This window comes from Octopus sinensis, linkage group LG3, assembly GCF_006345805.1.
Source record: "Octopus sinensis linkage group LG3, ASM634580v1, whole genome shotgun sequence".
Taxonomy (NCBI): Eukaryota; Metazoa; Mollusca; class Cephalopoda; order Octopoda; family Octopodidae; genus Octopus; species Octopus sinensis.
The window spans coordinates 4,082,352-4,105,345 of NC_042999.1; the positions used below are offsets into that span (position 1 = coordinate 4,082,352).

Sequence of the window (22,994 nt, forward strand, 5' to 3'; positions counted from 1 at the left end):
TTTAAACTGTGGCAGATCAACACCTGGCAGAGAAGGAATATCAGAAGACTGATATTCTGAGGAGAAAGGACTAAGTATAATGGTTAGTGATGGTGGGAGTAGGGTTCAAGGGGTTTGGTTGCATTATGGAAAGACAAGTGGGTTGGGGGATGCCTGGGTGGTGGAGTATGAGACTATACAGCTCAAATAAAGAGGGGCCATTTTGGTAGCTATATGAAAGGCAGAGAGAAGAGACAGCATGCTTGTAGGCTTGATGCTGGGGTATGTCTGTAAGTGATCGAATACCAATTAGTTAAGTGGTCCTTTTCTTGATGTGGTCCAGAATGAATATGTCTAGTGACAACACCAGTGTGAAAGCATTACTTCATTGTAGGCCTCACTCTAGCTTCGTAGAGAATTAGGTGTTGGGGCCACATCCAAGTCGATAGAATGGGGTCCTAGCAATGCTAAGGATGTGCTTTCTCACGGAGAATACACTTGTTTCTTCATTTCATTGCACCCATAGTGGTTTACTTCCAGAGCCCTTAATAACAACATTGTATTTCTTTCTAACCCAGATTTGCATTCTTCAGAAAGTATTATTTTCTTGTTTTTCCTCCAGCTACTAAATAGTAAGAGTCCAAATCAAATAATAAATGTCCTAGCTTCAGCTGTCCTTACTTTCCCAGTCAAAGACAGCCTAAATATATGAACACCACTGCATCCTCTGCCTCCTCCTCTTCCTATTCTCTTCCTCCTCCCTCTCCTTCATCTCCAAACTAATCATTTCTAACTTAGGCACAAAGCCATGATTAATTGCATCAATCCCAGTGTTTAATTGGTAATTACTTTATCGACTGTTGAAAGATGAAAGGCAAAGTCTATCTTGTTAGCATTTGAACCCAGAATATCCCCAAGCATTTTGTCTGATATTCTATCAATTTTTTTTTGTTTTGTTTTCAATTTTAGCAATGGACTTTTTTGTAATGATGATCCTCTTTAATGGACATTATTTCAAGATCTTTTATAATTTGCACTATGACAGGCTTTTGACATTAAAAGATACGTTTTCTGAACATAAGTGTCACCACTACACTTACGTAGAATCATTTAGAGACAGACTTGCTTGTATCAAAATAGATGTAAATGCATGGGTGTTTGTGCTTATAAAGACAAAATATGCACAGAAGCACACACACACACACACAGTTAAACCAATAAATACGTACATCTCCAAATCTGACGTCCCACAAGTAAGGCAATATTTAATATTACTAAATTAAATGTTGTTTTACCAATATATATAAACATAACTATAAAACACATACATGCACACACATTTATTTATTTTCACTCCTATGTCACTGGCTATTGTGCATTTGAGATCTTCTTGGAGTGTCCACTGGTAAGTGTTCTTGGGCAGGTGCTTTTCCCATTTTTGTATGTGTATGTGTGTGTGATTTCATGCGTGTGTGTGTACACATACACATACATACACTTGTTTTTATTTGCATTTGAAAGCAAGACTTAGAATTTAACACAGTGTCAAAAAGAATATAATTGAGTTCTTAGACAAAATTATCTCAAAAATCTTAACTACAATGAAGGTACTTGTATACGAAAATTATATTTATGCACTGATAATAAACTCTATGTAAGACATGTGTTAAAACTAAATTTCCAGAAAGGAATAATTGCTTCTTGAATGATTTTCCTATGCTCAAAGTAAATTAATATGATTAATATGATCAATAAAAATATTTCTGCTGTATTGGTTACCATTTGTTGAACTATTGCTACTAATCAAGACTTCTTATTTTTTTAAGAATCTTCTTATTTTCCTCAAATCTGAGAGAAAATATGCAATCTTCATTTACAGTTTCTCAGAATCTTATTTAATTCTCTTTCAATATTTGTCTTTTCTCTTTCTTTCAAGAGATTTTTTATTATTTTATGTTTTATCCCTTACCATCACTTTCTTCTATCTCTCTGCCTACTTATCTATCTGTTTGTTTCTATCTGTCTACCTGTCTCTCTTTCTGTATGTATAATATATACATGCCTCCAGACAACCTCAGAATCTCATGTGACTCTTCTGGATGGTCTCCTTGTTTAAGTTGGTGAATGCTGCCGTCATGCTTGTCTTCAGTTCCTCTTTGATGTTAAAATGAGATTTGTTGGTCTCTCACTCAACCACAAACCACACATAATAATCAAGGAGGTTGCAGCCTGGGGAGTTAAGTGGCCAGATGTTAGGGTAGATGTGGTCGCAAAAATTGTTTCACAGCCATGACTGGGTTCTCTTGCTTGAGTGGCATGGTTCAGAGTCTTGTTGCCAGACAAGGTCTTCCAGCAACTACCGTCTTGACCCAGAGCAAGACTACCTCCTCTAGGCACTTAATCTAGGACTGCATATTGAGTCTGAGGCCATGTGGGAAGATGAATGGAGGCATAACGTCACCATCACTAGTTGTCACTCCAAACTGCATGATGTTGACTGGATGTTTGATTTTTTCCATCACTTTCAGTACATGCCCTCTGCTCGACACCCAAACAGTCTGAAATGTTCATATTGGAGTTTCTGGCATGAATGCAAAACAGTACAACATGTCATTTCCAAATTTATTGCTGAGTGAATTGTGTCATGGTGCTGTTTTTCTCACAGATAGTGCCCAACTGACCCTACTATACTGTGTAGCTGACAAAATGAAAACGAAATAATGTGCATGTGTGAAATTAAAAATGTAAAATGGTTACAATTTATCCATCATCCTCTGTATGTATATACAGACACACACACACACACACACACACACATATACATGTATATATGCATACATATGTATATACATGTACATGCATATGTGCTCTCACACACACATATACACACATACATATTTTCATAATTTATATTAAACACATCTCCATGTTGATATTGGTTTTATTCATTGTCTTTTCTTCTCTTTCTTCCACATTTCCTTTTCCTTTTTCTCTTTCTCATATACATTCCATTTTCTCCATCTTGACTGTCTCTGTGTATCTTTTATTCATATCTAATCAATATAAAACCAATCATTCTCACAACCTATTATAGTACTCTCAAGGAAAAAACAAGCATTGACCAGACCTTTCTTTTAATCTACATATTTGAACAACTTGTTATAAGTATATCATGGGGGAAAACACAAACATATGTTTGTACATGAAGACACAGCACAAATATATATACATACTGTCTGTTCGTCTCTCTCCATCTCTCTCTTTCTCTCTCTTTTTCTTGCTTTCTCTCTCTGTCTTTCTCTCTCTCTCTCTCTCTCTCTGTTTCTTATCTCTCTCATTGCATGTCTATATGTATGTAGGTAGAGAGAGTGCATACATACATACATACATACATACATACATACATACATCATACACACACACATACATACATACATACATACATCATACACACACACATACATACATACACACACACACACATACATACATACATAAATACATACATACACACATACATACACACTGGCTGTCCACTTGTGACTGAGGAAAACCATCGCTGACCATGCAAAATGTTGGCAGTGGTCATGCATAAGGTTACTGCACCTACAGTTAGCATCACTTGGGTTCATGCATGCAACTTCCAAACTTGCTATGGTGCCTTCCTACTTGACCGAGCAACAGCCTAATATTTTAGATCTTATAAGACTTTCACAATACCTCACAGGCTCTCTCCACCTATTGACATAATCCAGAGACAAGCCAGAATAAGATATCCAGTGTCAATATTGGTTGCAGACTCAGGAATGTGGGAGCATCATGACCACAAGTGCAAGCAAAAGATTCCAAAAATATTCAATGTTATTCGCTGCATATCTGTTTTTATACACTAAGCAAGAATAAAATAAACCTGTGTACAGCTATATTTAACATTCTGATGTACACTCACATATGGAAAGATATTCCCTGTGGAAATTATCTCAGAAAATACATTATCGTCATAGACTATGAGTGTAAAAAATTAAGCTGGAATGCAAATGCTATCATTGGACTGCAAGACACATGTTTCAGCATAACTGCACTTCATCAGTTACAAACACCACCAGTTATTCATAGGCGAGTAAGAACTGCTGTTCCTATATATAAACAGTTTGCTGTTGTATGCAGATCTTTGTCAAGCTCAGTTTATTTTTGCACACATAAATTATAAGAATATCTTCTTCAAGACAATTATCTCAGAGAATGTCTCACCCTGTTTAAATGTTCATGAGCATGTTAAGTATAAATTTCTACAGCTTTATGCTAATTATCATTCCCTTGTGTACTTATTAATTAATTTCAGTATGTGCACATATATATATATATGCATAGATATGCATGTGTGTATGTACATTATATTTAATGTGTGTGTGTGTGTGTGCCACTGTGCATGTGGAGGGAGTGGTGTGTGTGTGGTGTGTTATATTATATACATCACATTACCACACAGCAACACACGTCATTCACAAACATCATACAATTTACCCTTTACTTACAGTGAGCGAGAGAGAGAGAGAGTCCTTTTGCTACCTGCAGTAGTCAAAGATCTCTGAACTTCCCCATTACACCAGTCTTACTCACCACTAAACTTTTAAAACAAACATCATGACTGCTAACTAGGTTACCTAGATTACAAAAGCCTTCTACTACTTCTTCACAGTATGTTAAGCATTTGAAAGAATCTATTTCACGTGTACTCTTAAAGCTAACAGCCCCTGTTCACCTGCTACATAAAAAGGCTTCTTTCCATGAGATCCCACAACACTACTTCTGCATCTAAAATTTTTCACCAAGTAATTTCTACTTATTTCTTTTGTACTTAACAAGTATGTATATACATATACATATACATATACATATATATATATATATATATATATATATATATATATATATATATATACATACACATATATATATATAGGCACAGGTAGGTTGTGCATTTAAGAAGCATGCTTTCCAAGTACTTGGTTTCAGGTTCAGTCCTATTGTGTAGCACCTAGGTAAACATTTTCTTTTATAGCCCCAGGCTGATTAGAGCCTTGTCGTAGATAGAAGGTGAAAGAACCCCATCATACATATATTTCTCTCTCTTTCTCTCTCTCTCTCTATCTATCTATCTATACATATATATTTAGATATATATATATATTTGTATGTATATGTATATATATATGATATGCATGTATATATGAATATACAAATATACTTACTTACAAATGCAATATATGTATATACACACACATACACACACACAAATATAAGCTCACAGTCTTGCTATTGATATCTTTGTACATTTTCTTACATATAATTATACACACACCTACATATGTGTACATACATACACACATAAATATGTGTTTATTGATTTGCTTATTCCTCCTCAAAAATTGCTGTAATTCTGACTTTGTAAATTGTATTTGGAAATTTCGCTCCTAACTCATCTCCATCCATACACACACACACACACACACACACACACAAGTAGATTCTCTGAAATTCTTTTCTCTATCCAATTGATTATCTCTTTCTTTCATTTCTTTCCCTTCTGTCTTTACCCTCAGCTCTTTTATTATATTAGTTTCTGCTGTCGACAGCCATAAGTATATTCCCTCAGTGTTTCAGGCTCCATTAGTGGCATCTTTTTAGCGATGAAACTTTTGATAAGATTTTGCTCTTTCCCTTTTATATGAATCACATTTATGCTGCTATCATTTCATCTAATTCTTTCTTATCATATAATCAGTTTTTCTTTCTGCTTCTACCTACTTGTATCCTTATTTCTTTTTTTTCCCTCCTCTTTAGTCAGCTGTCTAGAATAAATTGAAATGTTTATCGCATTACATCTTTTGTTATCTCCCCCACTCTCTCTTACTTTATTTCACCTTATCTAATCAACTATCTGTCTACCTACATATTTATCTATTCATCAATATGGCCATCTAAATATATCTCACATCACACACCTCTCTCCATACTGTACAAGTTGGTCTGATTTGTCAAACTCCATTTGCATGCCATCTTGTGGTCTTGGTAAAGCTGTATCATTAGATATTTATACTTTTGGCTAACAACTTTATTATAGTGAGTATTTAGTATTTATTTTCTTGAAGTGTTGAAAGTTTAAATATGTATATATTTTGTTAGGGTTTGAAGTTATTAACTTATGAATTATAAGTTCAGTGCCTAAACAACTTTGCCACAACTTGCTTTTTATTTGTGTTTGTGTGTATGTTAAATTCGGTATAATTGATCCATGCATTGCTGTATGCATAAGACGATGATTCAAGCACCGTAACTTGGACAAATTTTCTTCAACTATAGTATCAGGCTGACCAATTTTGAGTGAATGAAATTAGTAAATGAAACTCATTCATGATATATATACATGCTAGTATGCTACATTTACCAAAATGTATTGTTATAGAGATAAGTCAAACAGCTTGTAAAAACGAAGTGCTTTTCACCTGAGGAGACACATCTGCATCAAGGATGCATGACAATTGTTTGTGCAGCCTCTCACCTATAAGGTGTCAGTGCATTATGGGTCAAAACAATCATAGTGGTTCTGAATATAGAGTCTCATGGATTCCATTTTCTATCTTGCAGATTATATATGCATACACACACACACACACACACACATAGGAAGGTGGATGTTAAACGATGATGATGATGATGATGATGATGATCTAATATGTCTAAACTTCCTACACTTAGATCTTTGGATCTCACAATTACATATTGATATATATGTGTCTGTGAGCGTTCTTTGTGTTATGGTTCTTTATAATAATAATAATAATGAAATTATTGTATACAGTGCTCAGGTGCACCACAACTTGTCAGAAAGTGCATATAAAGTACATGCAGTAATGTAAAAATGTCTGGAAAGCGAACAATGTTTGAGTCAGATACATGTTTGTGTGTGTATGGAGGGGAGAAAATCAGGTGTAGTGTTGGCGAATCTCAGAAAGCATGGAAGTTTTGAAGTTTTGAAGGATGCAGTAACTTAGCAGATCAACAAATAGGATAGATGCATTGAGTGCTAGCCTAAAATAAGTTCTGAAAAATGATGTGATCACTTAAATTGTTGCTTCAGCATGGCTGAAAAGGAGTAAGATAATTATGATATGTTGCATTTTCATAAATGTGAATGCTTATACATCTATAACTGATACTGACTTATTATATTTTATGCTGTCATAGCCTCCTCATATCAAATCTTCCAATTTATTATTACTTCTATACTATACATATATCATTTTGAAAAATAAATATTTCTGTACTTTTTATTTCTGATAATCATTATCCTTTATTCTTCTGTCTTTAGATATCTGACAGGTTGCCAATTCTTGGTTCTAAAATAGTCAACTTATAGATTGAATATGTTTTACAATGTAAGAATAATGTTTCTAATTATATTATGCTGAATAGAGTGAATATATATTAATCAATATGCTTTTAGAAATACATTCTAGTTTGTTTTTGGTTTTGGTTTGTATGTGTGTGTGTGTGTACGTACCTGATATCTTATATTTTATCTATTGCAATCTTGGAGTCTCTTGTTGAAGAAATTACTGAGTTGATGTATTAGTGTTCAACTTTATATTGATTTTCATTTGCATTTACCTTTCAAAAATCAGCTTTAAGAATTATGCCTGCATGATGCTATATTCAAAGTGTCTTATGTAAGCTGAACAATTGACCGTCATGATGGCACCAAACAAAGTTGAAATTAGGCTTCAGTGAATGAAATAGAAAATAAGTAATGAAAATGATATTTGAATGTATGTATTACTGAAGGAATGAATTTATTTAACAAATCTAATAGCTACTCTCACTGCCATAATGATTACCTATGTGAATTTATATATCTATGAAAGTATATACTTCTTACTGTGTTTGTGTCTGTGTGTTTTTCTGAATGAATAGGTGAGGAAATATAGGAATATACCTAGGCTTATGAGTGAGTTATGTTGAAGAATGAACTGCACTGCTTGTGGTATACAATATATATTTTGAATTTAATCTGAAGAAATAAAGTAAAGAATATTTGTTAAAATATTGAAATGTGCACAGTGGAAATTTGCTCTTAATTATAAAAAATAAATATGCATTTAGATTTTATGAGTACACGTACTTGTATGAAAATAATAACAACAATATCTACTGATGAGTAAAATTGCCATAATAATGTATTAACTACTGAGATAATCTTCTAAAATTTTTCACTACGAAGCTTTGATTTTTTTTAAATTCTGAAAGGAAAAAATGTAGTTCTCATCTTAAGTAATGTGTTTTTCATAATATTGCAAAGTTATTCTGAAAATTGCTCCCAAGATTGCTTTCTCTCAGAGTGTTCTTATTTACTTACAAGTGATGACTTTTTACCAAAGTCATTTTAAGATAACTGTTCTTTAAGATAATTGCTGCATTTAAAAAAATTTTAGCCTCTTAAAATGTTATTAACAATTCTGAAAAAATATTTTCCCTTTGTTTTATCTATATAATAGCATATTTTACTCCTCTTCAAAATTGCATAGCATACTCATTCTCTTCTTCCCTTCTTTCAATTTCCTTCTTTCCTTTTCTTCCGTCTGTCCCTTCCCTTCTCTATTTATCTATCTATGAATCTATCCACTTATCTCTCTATCTATCTGGCAGTCTGTCTGTTTGTCTGTCTATCTGTCTCTCTTTTTGTCTCCATGTATTACAAATATTTCTATTAAGGTAAAGAAGAAAGAAAAGAAATTGTTTCATGCTTAGTTGAGTGAAAGTTTATAAAACCAGAAATCTTTGAAGTACACTTGCACTGCAAAAAATATTAGCTTCATCTGGCAAGGCAAACATTAAACTACATTCAGTTTCCTTGTTAAGGGGTTGCTGTTTAATTTTTATCTTGTAGCTGCAGATTTGACCTTTTGGAAATACCTTATCTGCTAAAGAACAGGATCTCTTACTTCTAAGCAATCTGGTTGATCACTGGTTGGTCTTTTACTTATGCAATTCACAGCTATTCTCTGTAAAAGAAAAAAATCAAAAAAAGAAATTTGCTAAATGTCTTTATATGAAACTGAATATGTGAGTGATTTCAAATGAGTATGAATACATGCATGTGATTGTGTTTTTGTACATATTCATACATCTGAACACACACATTTACGTAAATGTATATGTACAAATGTACCTGTGTGTGTATGTATATATGCACATACATATATATATATATATATACACACATATATGTGTATATACATATATGTATACATATATATGTGTATATATATCATACATTATATATATATATATATATATATATAATATATATATATATATATATATATATACACACATAAATACATGTACATTCACATACATGCATATATATATATGTAGATATATGTATGTAGGTATGTATGTATATTTGTATATACACACGTACATATATATACACACACAAATATATGATTGCAAAAAGCATGGTTAGATGAAACCATGCTCAGTTTGAAAACTAATTGGTTATGTTTACATGTCAGTTTACTTTCATCAAGTTTAAAGTTTATGATAAAAAAAAGCTTATAAAGACGATATCAAAGCTGTAAAATATGGAAATAAAGATGCTCTTGTCCTACTGATGAAAATACCTCCTGAGTGAAGTCACAGAGTAAACCAATTAAAGTGCCCTGTGCAAAGAGTCGTTAAGCTGTTCTAGCCATACTTCCAAATGACTGGCTTAGCAACTTCATTGCATGGAGTTCTTCCTTTGGTGCTGACACCACCCACAAGACAGACGCTGTGCACAATGTTACGGAATGGGTCTCCATCTGACTCTCTCATAGTGTATTCAAGGATTCCAGAAATTATTTGTAATCAGAATGTAAGCAATGAAAGCAAAAAGAATAAAAGATTTATATAATTTATCTTAATGGTGTTAATTTTCTTTGTTAATTTGTGAAATAGTTTTTCCTATTTTTGTAATGGTGATGTGCATTCGATAAATTCAGAAAAAAGCATATAGGATCATTTTTAATTTTCCTTTTTAGTGAAAAAATATGTTAAAACAACAGAACACTTAGATGATTTTCTAAAAATTGAAATCCATACCAATATTTTATGAACATCTCCACTATACCTTAATTTTAATAAGGCATTGACTGAAACAAAACAAAAATTCATTTTAGAGTGAAATATAATAGATAAAACAATAAAATAAGCATGCAGTTCTTTGTTTTAATTGTCTAAATTTGTAATTGTTGTGATTAAAAAAACAAAAGCAAAGCAAAAGCAATTATTAAAAACAGGTTACTGTGAAGAAATGTTGCTACTCCTTCAACTCCGGTGTCTTCTGAAAATTTTGTTTAATATTTTCTGAAGATAGCGAAAATATTAAAGCAAATTTAATATTTTGTTTAATATTAAATTTGGTTTTAATATTGCTTAATTGAATTTTCAGAACTGTTTGTTAATATTTTGTTAACGAAGTAATCAAAGAACACCTGGAGCTTCTTTGTCATCAATTTTAGCAAAGCCAAATGACAAATAATTACAATCATATTCATATTTAATTTTTTTATAGATATCTGCAAAGAACTGAAAGATGCAGATTTTACGTGTGAATTAATCGAACAAAAAGTTGATGCTTGCTTCAATCTCCGTGTCTTCTACTGAGACTATGGCTTGCTTCACTAGTTTCTGCATTTTTAGTAACTCCAGTTTTCTTTAACAAACTGTTTTGAATTCTTTTTAATTGAAATAAAATTTATTGAGATGTATCATTAAAAATTTCACCAGATTTATAAAGACACACAAACAGCAATACAACAAAAACATTAAAAACAAAATGATAGCAGTGCAGTTTTTTTAGTGTTCTAATGAGGTCATGCATGCATTCAACTGATGGTGGTACTTCACATAAGTTAACTTATTACTTTGAAAAAGCTGATTGAATAGCATTCATTTATAATTGTACTTTATTAAATTTTCTTAAAAAATTCCTTCCCTCATTGAATCCCAGGAATTTATTGCAGAACCCACTTTTGAAAATACTGTTTTGGAAGATTTATGAAGAAGTTGTTTATGCTGTTTGAATTAAATGTTATTCAATAATGAATAGTCAAGTCTGCTGATTCATTTTAATTGGAAAATAATTACTAAATCAAAGAAGATCACTGGAAAACCAATGATCTTTTGGACTGGCCACCATAAAAGATTAATGCTGAAATTTCTTATGGACTGTTGCACTCATCTGGAGTTAAATTGCTACAAATTTAGAGCTTGGTTCTATTGCTTTATTCCACCCCAGCTCATTTAACCTTTGTGCTTTTTGAGGTTGATAAATTATGCTAGACCAGCTGAAATTGTATTTGGGTTAGAACTTTCAAACTTAATACATTAATGTGATAGCTGAGTAACTCATGAGTTCAGCCTGAAATTCTGTCTAGGCTGGAGGTTAGGAATCATAACATTTGAAAAGGATTAGACATAAAGTAGAGCATGATAACATTTGAACCACAAACTTCTTGTCCTAAAGTTGTTATTGACAATTCTTAATACAAAGAATTTTAATTATATGCCCACAGAACCACATCAAAGAGTTAAGAGACTTTTAAGAATGTAAATTCTCATTTTGTGAAACTTTTCCATTATATAAAAATTTGCTTTCTTTTTAATAACTATTTGGCATGGTTCTGACTTGATATTAAATTGAAATCTAGTTTTTTTTTTCTTTAAATTAAATTCTGATTTCTTGAATGTGTTCTGCCTTATTGAATGTATTTTGTCATCTACATTTTTAATAACAAATGTATTATTATTTCACAGGTTAAATTTGAATGTGTTTGTTTTTAAATATGTCATTCTATTTTATTCTGCTTCATTTTATAAGTTCTAAAAAGACTTTTAAAAAGCAAAATCAGAATATGTTTTCGTTTTGTTTGTATGGTATTGTTGACTCTATATTCCACAATGGAATGGAGGAATTTTTCACTGAAAACAATAGCATTTCTGTCATTTTATACTTACATATTTTTTGAGTATGTTCATTTTTAAATGTACATTTACTATAATTGTTATCACTGTTTGTAAAGTGCAATAGAAAATATTATTTTCTATTGGAAAAACATTTAGAAAATACTTTCTAAAAGCCAAGTCTAAATATTGATTTTTGTCAAAGTAATTAATATTCTGGTGTAAGTGATGGGGCATATTCTATATTAGCCAGGGATCAGTTATATTTTTAAACAAGCAGCTCAAACAATTTTCAGTGGATTGTACTTTCACTTTTCACTACATTGAATGTAAACACTTTTGTTCAAGTCTTGTTTTACTTTCACATTATAACATTTCATATCTTTACAATGTTTTTATGTAAAGAATATTTACAATTGTATATTCTTATATATTTTATATTCTTATGTATAACTATATATATCTTATAATCTTATTTTTGAAAATTTTGAATCTCTTCGATCTTCTTGATATTAATTCTATTTGACATTAATTCCTGACTGATCCATAGCCCTTGATCCAAATTAAGCCACCCTATATAACTAGATAACCAAGAGCAGAAAGAATTCATCTTTTGTTCCAAGGAATTAAAACCAATGACAGGAATGTGAAACAAACACGATACTTCAGTCAAAACGCTGAAAGTTAATGATTGTGTCTAATTTGATATTTTTTTTATTGTTACCTCGCTATACCTACTTGAAAGAAAGCATCAGAGAAAATGCTTTGTCATATTTGTTTTTATTCTTTACACTCTGGGTTCGAATGCTGCCATGGTTAACTTCACCTTTCATCTTTTGGGGTTGATGAAATAAAGTACCAGTCAAGTACTGGAGTTGATGGTATCAAGTAACCTTCATCATTCAAAATTTCTGGCCTTATGCTTAAATTGGGATTAATTACTTTCTTATCAGTTTTAAAATCTAAAATTCAAATGTAATATATTTAGTAGCCATAATGTGGAAAGCTGGCAGAACTGTTAGCACACTGAGCAAAATGCTTAGTGGCTTTTTATCTGTCTTTATGTTCTAAGTTCAAATTCCACTAAAGTCAACTTTGCATTTCATCCTTTCGGGGTTGATTAAACAAGTACCAATCGAGCACTGGGGTCAATGTAATTTACTTACTCCACCCCTAAACATTTCTGGCTCTGTTCCAAACTTTGAAACCGATATATTTAGTAGCCATAAAGCACAACTACACAAGCCCATTTTGTTCTTTATCTTTAATATATTAGCCTAATATTATCCTTCATTATTTCTTCTGTATAAAAAATAAGTAAATGAAATATGTGAGCAGATCAACAATATAGTACAGACAATATCCTGACTTTTATTTCATCTCTTCAAATTCACTGAAGCCACAGCTACAGTTTCTAATTCTAACCTTGGCAAATGAAAACAGGTATGCATGTTACTACTGTTGAAGTGAGTTAAAACTTTTCAGTGACCTATGACCTGAGAATCCAACATATAGTTAGGTGTCTTGAACTAAACAAAACTTTTATGTCAACTGGCATGCTTCGATGGCATTCAAAATAAATCTTCCTTACATACCAATACACAAATCTGTAAGTTCTTATTATGATATGAAAAATACTTTAAAAACGTTATCATTTATCTTTTGCTTATTTCAGTCATTAGACTGCAGCCATGCTGGGGCACCAGCTTAAAGAATTTTAATCAAATAAATCAACCCTAGTGCTTATTTCTTGATTCTGACACTTATTCTATTAGTCTCTTTTACTGAACTGCTAATGTACAGGGATGTAAACACACCGGCATCAGTTATGAAGTGTTGGTAGAGGACAAACACAGACACAAGACACACACATGCTCACACACACACACACATATATATATATATATATATACAATGGGCTTCTTTCAATTTCCATTTCCCAAACCCACTCACAAAATTTTGATTGGCCTAAGGTTATTGTAGAAGACACTTGCCCATAGTGTCACACAGTGGGACCGAACCTGAAACCATATGGTTAGGAAACAACACGCTGTCAATATTTTTTTTTTAAGATTCATTTTTTTTAGTTATCAAAATTGAATTAACATTGAAAAATACAGTTGCTTAAGAAAATAATAATAATATTACTTTTGTAATGATTTCAATTGAACTAAGTTAATTAACAGCCAATTGCAGGCAAATTGATTTATAATCATTGAATAGTAATTATACATATGACAAATGCATTTTAAAAATATTTAGTTCATTAAGTATTGTTCACTCAAAATATGAAAATTCTTAAAGAAATCAGAGATGCTGGTGAGGCAGAGGAAATTCATATTCCTGTGATTAACAACAATGTATATGCATACTTAGAACAACAGACTGCAAACAAAGCAGATAGCATTTCTTTGTCAAAATTACAGCTATTTCCCCTGAAAACATTAGAGACATTGATAGAATATTATAATTTACAGAAATCTAATCAAATAGAATTTTAATTGGCTAAATTAAAATTAAGGTAATGTCAATAAGTAAAATGGTAATGAAAGTTATTTACTTGAAATATATCAATAACTTCATATGTCTGTATTACAGATATCATCATCATCATCATCATCTTATATCTTCTTTTCATGCCAGCATGTGTGGGATGGTTTGACATGGATTCAGTTGGCTGGAGGGTTACATCTTACTCCGATGTCTCATTTTTGATATGCTTCTGTAGTTGGATATCTTTCCTAACACCAACTACTTTACCAAGTGTATTATATTCATTTTTCATGGCACCAACACTATTGAGGGTGCTTTGACATCAACAAGACTAAAAAGCTCTTTCAAGCTCTGCTTTGTTGCAGTTTGGCTTGATTACCAAACACTGTGAGTGTACTGGATGTTTTTTGTAACACCAGCTCTGTTGGGATTACTTTGGAGCTTGCAAAGCAAAGGGGAACACCTCATGATAGGAAGGAGCAGCTATGTTGTGAGAAAATGGTAATGGAGTGAATAAGAGAGAGAAAAATGTTGGGGTGAGAGTGGAGGATGAAGAGGAAAGAGGAGAGTATGAAGGAAAGGGAAGGGAAGAATATGGATTTGCATATGTATATATGAATAAAAGTTATAGTAATTTAGTGTTAAGTATTCATTGAAGGGGATATAAAAATGCTACTTACAGTAATTATGCTAGGAAGAAAATAATATTTGTCAATGACTTCTAATATTTCAATGATATCAGTAAGTATGGTAGACAACTCTTGACATTTTTCATGTTATTATGACTTCGTCACCATAATTGCCAAACTAGTAATGGCAGAATCACTAAATAAATGTAAGAGAAAGCACATTTTTGATGTAGAAAAATTTAAATAGTTTAGAGAGAGGCATCTCCTAGTCATTCTCTAAACAGTTCTATGTGATAGACATATGTAACATTACCATTGAAAGGAAAATATGTGATAATGTATAATGGAAATCAAAGCACGCATTTCATGCTAGCTGGGCAATTCTCACCAGACATTTTCCATTCAAATTCTAATGTTTACTTAGAGGATTCCAAAACACAAAAAAAGGAAAGGAAGAAGAAAAGTGACTTAAATCGATTTATTAAATTCTTCTCATGAAAAGTTGTAGAATACCCAGAGCTACAAAATGGTAACTTACATAACAGTGCACCACACATGAAATAATATTTTGACAGGACAACCAGATAAAGTTTTTCTTTTGTGTTGAGAATATTCTTTCCTTTCTTCTGTTTGGATTATTTTATGTAAATTTAAGATATTTTCTTTCTCTTTTCAAAATTTCTTATTTTTCTTTTTTTAAGTACTTTTGGCTTTGAATCCCAACATTATGTTTCTAGTTTTCTAACAACACCAAATTAAAATAGATACTGGTGATTATAATGTGTTATTTTCTTTTAATTAACTTAGAAATAATGCTATCAATATTAACTATGCTAAAATTTAATATATATCAAGCAATTTATCTCCCCTCTTTATTCAAGTTTTTACATGAGTGTGAATGTAACTAATCAACACTGTCTTCTATGCATGACTACATAAAACTTTCATGACTCTCAACGCACAGAGACAGTAATTTTATTTGCCATTTGCTGTGAATGGAATATCAGGCATATTTTTCTTTTCTGTGACTGATTTGTTTCTTTTGTTTTCGCTACATCATTTTGATTTATCTTCTCTGTTTCTCAACAAAGACATTTTCGATTCATTTTATATATGTGTGTGTGTCAGGCTTCTTGCATTTTCCAGCTGCCAAATCCACTGATAAAACTTTGGTAGATCTGAGGTTATAGTAGAAGACACCTACCTACTGTATAGAAACTTGGGCAAGTGTATCCTACTACAGACCTGGTTAGTGGATTTCGTAGAGAGAGACTGAAAGAAGCCCAGCATGTGTGTTCTTGTCTTGACATCATAGGATTAATGTAAAACAAGCATCACCATCATACATTCGATATTGTCTGTTTCCAGTTTTCCAAAAAATTCATATCAAGCAATGGGGAAATATTACCTTTCTTGGAAACAAGTAAGGGTCTGTGAAAGGAAAGGTATCCAGTTGTAAAAATATCTGCCCCAGTGAATTCTGTAAAAGTGGGCTTTGAATGATGAGGACAATAATGATAAAACATAAACATAAATGTGTTGCTGTTGTCAGCTAACATAACACCGCTAAAAAACAATTAAAATAAGCAAAATTTAATTAATTATGGTAAAATCAGGAGAAATTCTTGACCATGTCATAACTGATTCAATACATTTAAACATATCCACTTCTTTTCCTTTCTGGTGGAAACAGCGACGTCATAAAAAAAATCAAGATTGTTTGTCATAGATGTATCAATTTCACACATTTTCATAAGTCAGCTTTCCTGAGATACATTGATAGAACTTTAGTTTGTGTTCAAATCCAGTTACACCTTCTTCATAGATAAAATTTTGCCTGGAGCATAATTGTTTAGATCCATCACATTTTATATAAAGGTCCTAATTTGTATCATCCTCTTTTGACTGTATGTGAATGTCCCTCAGTTGAAAATAATGCCTTTGTGACATTAAACAATCCCTACTCATTAGACTGACAATACAGAAATCACCAATACATTCATATGTGCTCCTATATTTAGTTATTATTATTTTTGACAGTTGCTTCCATAACATTTCTGAAGTACTCATTTCATCTAATCAGGTGGGCAGCCATTTATTATCATTCTTGGTTCATTTGAAATAATTTCATATATTCAATTGTTTCTGTTTCTATCTTTCCCTAAAATTTGTTAGAAGAATAAATTTTTAAAAGATAATCTACTATAGGCGCAGGAGTGGCTGTGTGGTAACTAGCTTGCTTACCAACCACATGGTTCCGGGTTCAGTCCCACTGCGTGGCACCTTGGGCAAGTGTCTTCTACTGTAGCCTCGGGCCGACCAAAGCCTTGTGAGTGGATTTGGTAGACGGAAACTGAAAGAAGCCCATCGTATATATGTATAAATATATGTGTGTGCGTGTGAGTTTGTGTGTCTGTGTTTGTCCCCCTAGCATTGCTTGACAACTGATGCTGGTGTGTTTATGTCCCCGTGTTTATGGCTGCAGTCAAATGACTGAAACAAGTAAAAGAGTATTGATCTTGTATCTCCTGTTAGACTGTTACTGAGATGAGTAATCAGAAGAAAACTCAGGGAAAATAATTGGAGTAAGATTGGGGTTATTCACCAACATTGAGCTAGTGTTATAGATTCTTTAATATATCTTAGTGTTGTGACCTCACTCTCTTCTTCAGTTTCATCATAATCTGGTAAATCAATATTAGTTTCTTTTATTGCAACTGTTCAAAGTATTTTTTATATTGCCTTTCAGTAAAAAAAACTTCAAAGTTATATTCAATATGGCATCAATCATTGGAAATTCCTGGTGATATTCAGATGCTGCAGTGGTTACGTTGTAAAGCTTACATATTCCCCAAACTGTAAAGCTTAAGAAAATATTGGGAGACAGATATTTGCTGCTCTCTATAGTAAGGTGAGCTGGTAAATGACCAGATTAGTTTAGGGAAAGCACCCAGTACACTCTGTAAAGTGGGTGGCATTAAAAAGAGCATCCAGTTGTAGATACAATGTCAAAACAATGAAGCCTGGTATGGCTGTCAGCCTTGCCAGCTGCTGTCAAACCATCCTACCCACATCAGCATGGAAAACAGATGTTTGATGATGATGATGAGAAGGGGGAGGATATATGTATATATACATACATATATATATATATATATATATATATATAGAATGGTTGTATACTGTCAATCTAACACGAATGTGACAGTAGGACACAGGAAAAATGTGTCAAAGCCATCAGGAGGTGTCGATGCTTCCTAGAGCTAAACAGCGTTGGTGTACCCCCTACTGTCACGTTCATGTCAGATTGACAGTATACAACCATTCTATAGCCCCACCACCATACATGTCTCTACGAGAGATTTAGAAATTTAGTATTTCTGATATATATATATATATATATATATATATATATAAGGATATGTAAATACTTGTCCATCTTTTGTCTCCTTATAAATAAGGAAACAAAAGATGGACAAGTACTTACAGATGGCGTTAAACCATTTAAAAAAGATGTTATGTTAATATAAACGTATTTGGCAAAGAAGAAATATAATCCTTTACACGTGTTTGTGTAATGCACATCATTGCTTCAACTAGCTACTCAGTTTTTGAAACAGTTGTAAAGTTCTATCAAAGACCAAATATTTTCTTTGCTAAGTATGTTTTTGTTAATGTAGCATCTTTTATAAATTATTTAATGTCTAACTTTTATCTATTTATTACATATTCAAGTTACACTTTTCTCATAACCAATCTTGTTTTGTCTGACTATTTTTACCCTGATTGAACAGTTGTGGATCTGCAGAAAGTTTGCAATAAATACAACTTCTATGACAAGTTAATGTTTACAGCACAGAGCATTAAAAAAATTAATTACATATAAAATACTCAGATAGAAAAGGAAAACAGTATCAGTCAGACACTTTTTCCCTTTCTAGCTTGCAGGGGAGACAACTCTGAACATATTTCGATCTTATGATCTCATCAACATATTGTTGGCATATTTAGTTGGTGAAGTTGGTGCTAGATTGGCTGACTGGGTTTTCAGCTGTGTGTATTATAATCAACATTCCTATTATTTGCAACAACTTTTATCATATAGGCTCAGGAACAGGGGTTGCATGGGGAGCAAGTAGAAACCCTAAAATGATTTTTGCAGGGAAGAGGGAAATGAAAATGATTTGTACATTCTCAAGAAAAACTTCACCACCAAAACAAACATAGAAATAGTTTTTGACTCAGTTGAAACATTACTTTTCCATTAGTGGTTTTATCTGATTTCATTGATGTACAAATATTATTATTATGACTACTACTACTACTACTACTATTATTATTATTATTATTATTATTATAATACCTGTATTTGTTTTGATATTAAGATTGAAAATATCAACTTTGTAAACAATTTTGGACCTGGGTTTGCACCCCTTAAGTAAATTTCACTCCCACACTTATGTGTACAGAATTCAAATAACATGATATCTTTTGATCTTATGTTTTGATTTGAAAGAAACTCTGGCTATCAGAATTTCTTTAAACTTTACAACATATACTGAAGCACAATATATTGTTGCAGTTAGCACTGGATAGCAGGAATACTTTATAACTTCAACTCTGAGATTGTATATTTGTTTGGTGCGCAGTTGATAGTGAATGTTAATGTTTGCATCTCCAGTCTGGAACCCCTGTTTTGTCCAGAATATCGACCAACTAGAACCTGTTCAGAAACATGTAGCTTGATGAATATCTTCTGGCAGTTACAATACCTTGAACATCCTTTTTCCTCTGGGGCTTTGATACACTAAACCTTTGATATCAATCATCTGACTTGGTAGAAACCCACACGATTGTCAGCAATAATAACTTTGACCACCTTTTACAATTCATTATCTCTACTGCTCGTAGGCATGTTTATAAATTCAAAAAACAGCACAACATCCACTACTTTCAGAATCATTTTTTGCTTTTTCATGTTCAAAATTGTCGAAGCATGGAATAAACTAGCCACAATGACTGTTAGCTGTCGAGACAGAATATCCTTCAAGAATTGCATACTTTCTGAAATTCCCCAATTCTACTCCTGATATCCTCTCCACCCTTTCCTCTTTATGGCGTTTTTTAATGTTCACTTTTCTCTCTGCCTGTGTTTTATTCTGTATACTTTTATGCACTTTTCGTTACCAATGTTGTTTACTAATGCTCTTTACCTGATATATAGCTGTTTTGAGTCCCCCCTTCACCGTTGTCCACTGAGCTATGGACCTGAGTTCACCTTGATACTGCATACAATAAGATTATTATTATTATTATTATCATTATTATTATTAAGATCATTGCCTGGAATTGAACTTGGAATCTTAGGTTTAGTAGCCCATGCTCTTAACCACTATGCCATAATAATGATAATAATAATAATAATAATAATAATAATAATAATAATAATAATAATGATAATAATAATAATGATAATAATAATAATAAATATATCATAGATATATCATGCTCAACTGACAACAAGGTATGTGATAAGGGAAAAAGAAAAGTTGAGAGATATGACAGGTTAGCTTGGGAAGTTAAGCAGTTGTGGTCGATAAAAAAGGTAGCAGTAGTACCAATAATTGTCAGAGCCCTGGGAACAGAGAGCAAAAATCTCAAGAAGTATGTGGAACAAATGGGGGCTGCAATAAGGGTGGAGCACTTGCAGAAAACAGCACTGCTTGGAACAGCTCGAATACTCCGGAAGGTGCTCGAAAAATAAGCGGTGTTTCCTTAGTTCACGGGTAGTGAACAGCTGACACTGTATTATATCTCCAGCATTAGAAGCTGTGCAAAGGCAATAAATAACAAAATTATTGTTGTTATAATTGCCTTTGCACAGCTTCTAATGCTGAAGATGTACTACAATGTCATGTAATGCAACACAACCATTTAAATTGATAGGCTGTTTCTAAGATTGTGGGCAGTACTTGTCAACACAATCTTTTGGTTTTCTCTGAGACATGGTTCACCTGGGATATTATCTAGATATTTCTGACATCCCTTTCTTCTTCTTCTTCTTCTTCTTCTTCTTATTATTATTATTATTATTATTATTATATTATTATTATTATTATTATTATTATATTATTATTATTATTTTTATTATTATTATTATTAAATCAGGAAGCTGACAATCATTACTGCTACCAGACAAAATGCTTTGCATTTTCTCCAACATGATGTTCTGAGTTCAAATTCTGTGAAGGTTAACTTTGTCTTTCATCTATTCGGGATCGATAAATTAAGTACCAGTGAAACACTGGGGTCGATGTAATCAACTTAGCCCCACTCCACCAGATTTCAGGTCTTGTGCCTTTAGTATTAAGGATTAGTATTATTATTATTGAGAGAGTAGCACACGCCATCAAAGTGATATTGGGGTCTGAGGTATAATCATTTGAAGCCCAATATACCTATCATGATTATTATTATTACTATTATTATCATTATTCAAGGCAGTTAACTGGCAGAAATGTTAGCACACCAGGCGAAATGCTTAGTGGTATTTTGTCCACTGCTATGTTCTGAGTTCAAATTCCAACGAGGTCAACTTTGCCTTTCATCCTTTCGGGGTTGATAAACTAAGTCCAATCAAACACTGGGGTTGCTGTTATCAACTAGTTCCCTCCCCCAAAATTTCAGGCTTTGTGCTTTTAGTGGAAAGGATTATTATTATTATTATTATTATTATTATTATTATTATTATTATTATTATTATTATTATTATTATTTTTAATTATTTTAATTTTATGATTCTAAATCCTGAATTCCAACCACACATCTGAATTGAATAGATACTATCACAGCTAAAAATATCTAAATATTGCTTTCCTAAACATTTAAAGAGTATCAACTTATACAACCAGCAGTGGATGTCACTTCTATTTTTTTTCCTTTTATTCCAGCATTCTCTAATAGCTTCAGCATATATATGTATTGATTTTTTAATTGGTTAAAAACTGTGATTCTGTGAAAAAGAAAAAAAAAAGAAAAAGAGATAAAAAAGAGCAGTGGAATAATCAAATTAACTTTCATCAAATATGACCCACTACAAGTGCATCTTAGAGAGTTCACAGCTCTGCATTAAAATCAATATTTAATGTCTTCAGAAAACCAGTTAAGCCTTCAAAACAGTTATTGTGTGGCTCACCTTTTTTTAATCAAATCTTTTACTTTGAAGAACTGCTATTAGTCAGTAGATATAAAACACAAGAAATTATTCCTAAATAGAAACAAATCAATATAAATATGAAGGTCTATAAAAAGTATTTCTAATTTTATTGATTTCCAAAGTGTGCAATAGGTAGTTTGTTATTTTTCTTTTTTTTTTGTGTTGACTTTCACTTCGAATTTCAAGAACATAGATCCATTATTTGCAGTCGTATTTCTAATTTTAATATAACACATTGATGTGACGGCATATTTCAAACGGTTTTCTATTCATTTGTTTTTTTCCATTCCTGCATGACTGGGATAAGATTTTTTTTGTCTTTTCTTTCTTCTTTTATTTTAAATCAAATTTGAATATTTACGTATGAATTGTTACAGTTTGTTGTTATGGTCTGGTTATATCTTCTACTCTTACCCTTCAACTATGAAGTGAATAGAAGTAGTCATTCTTCAACAGAGTACATTTTACTTGCTTCTGTTTGAATCACCAACAGAACCTACTAGGTTTTCTGAAGCAGACTTGATGATGGGAAAATATTAACGAAGGCAAAAGCATGACTAGGTACTTAAAACGTTTGCTTGCAACCATATGGCTTCAGGTTCAAACTTATTACATTGCACCTTGAGAAGGTGTCTTCTACTTTATCCACAGGCTGCCTAAAACCTTGT

General features: G+C 32.2%; 1 protein-coding gene and 1 long non-coding RNA gene across 3 annotated transcripts in view; both read left to right on the top strand.

Annotated features, from left to right (window-relative positions):
* The window catches only part of LOC115209156 (voltage-dependent calcium channel subunit alpha-2/delta-3-like), a 720,530-nt gene that overhangs the window by 296,318 nt on the left and 401,218 nt on the right, over positions 1-22,994 (top strand). The window lies entirely within an intron of this gene.
* Positions 12,996-21,791, top strand: LOC118762386. The gene is made up of 2 exons (XR_004998128.1): positions 12,996-13,030; positions 21,656-21,791. It is a non-coding gene; the product is annotated as an uncharacterized LOC118762386 (long non-coding RNA).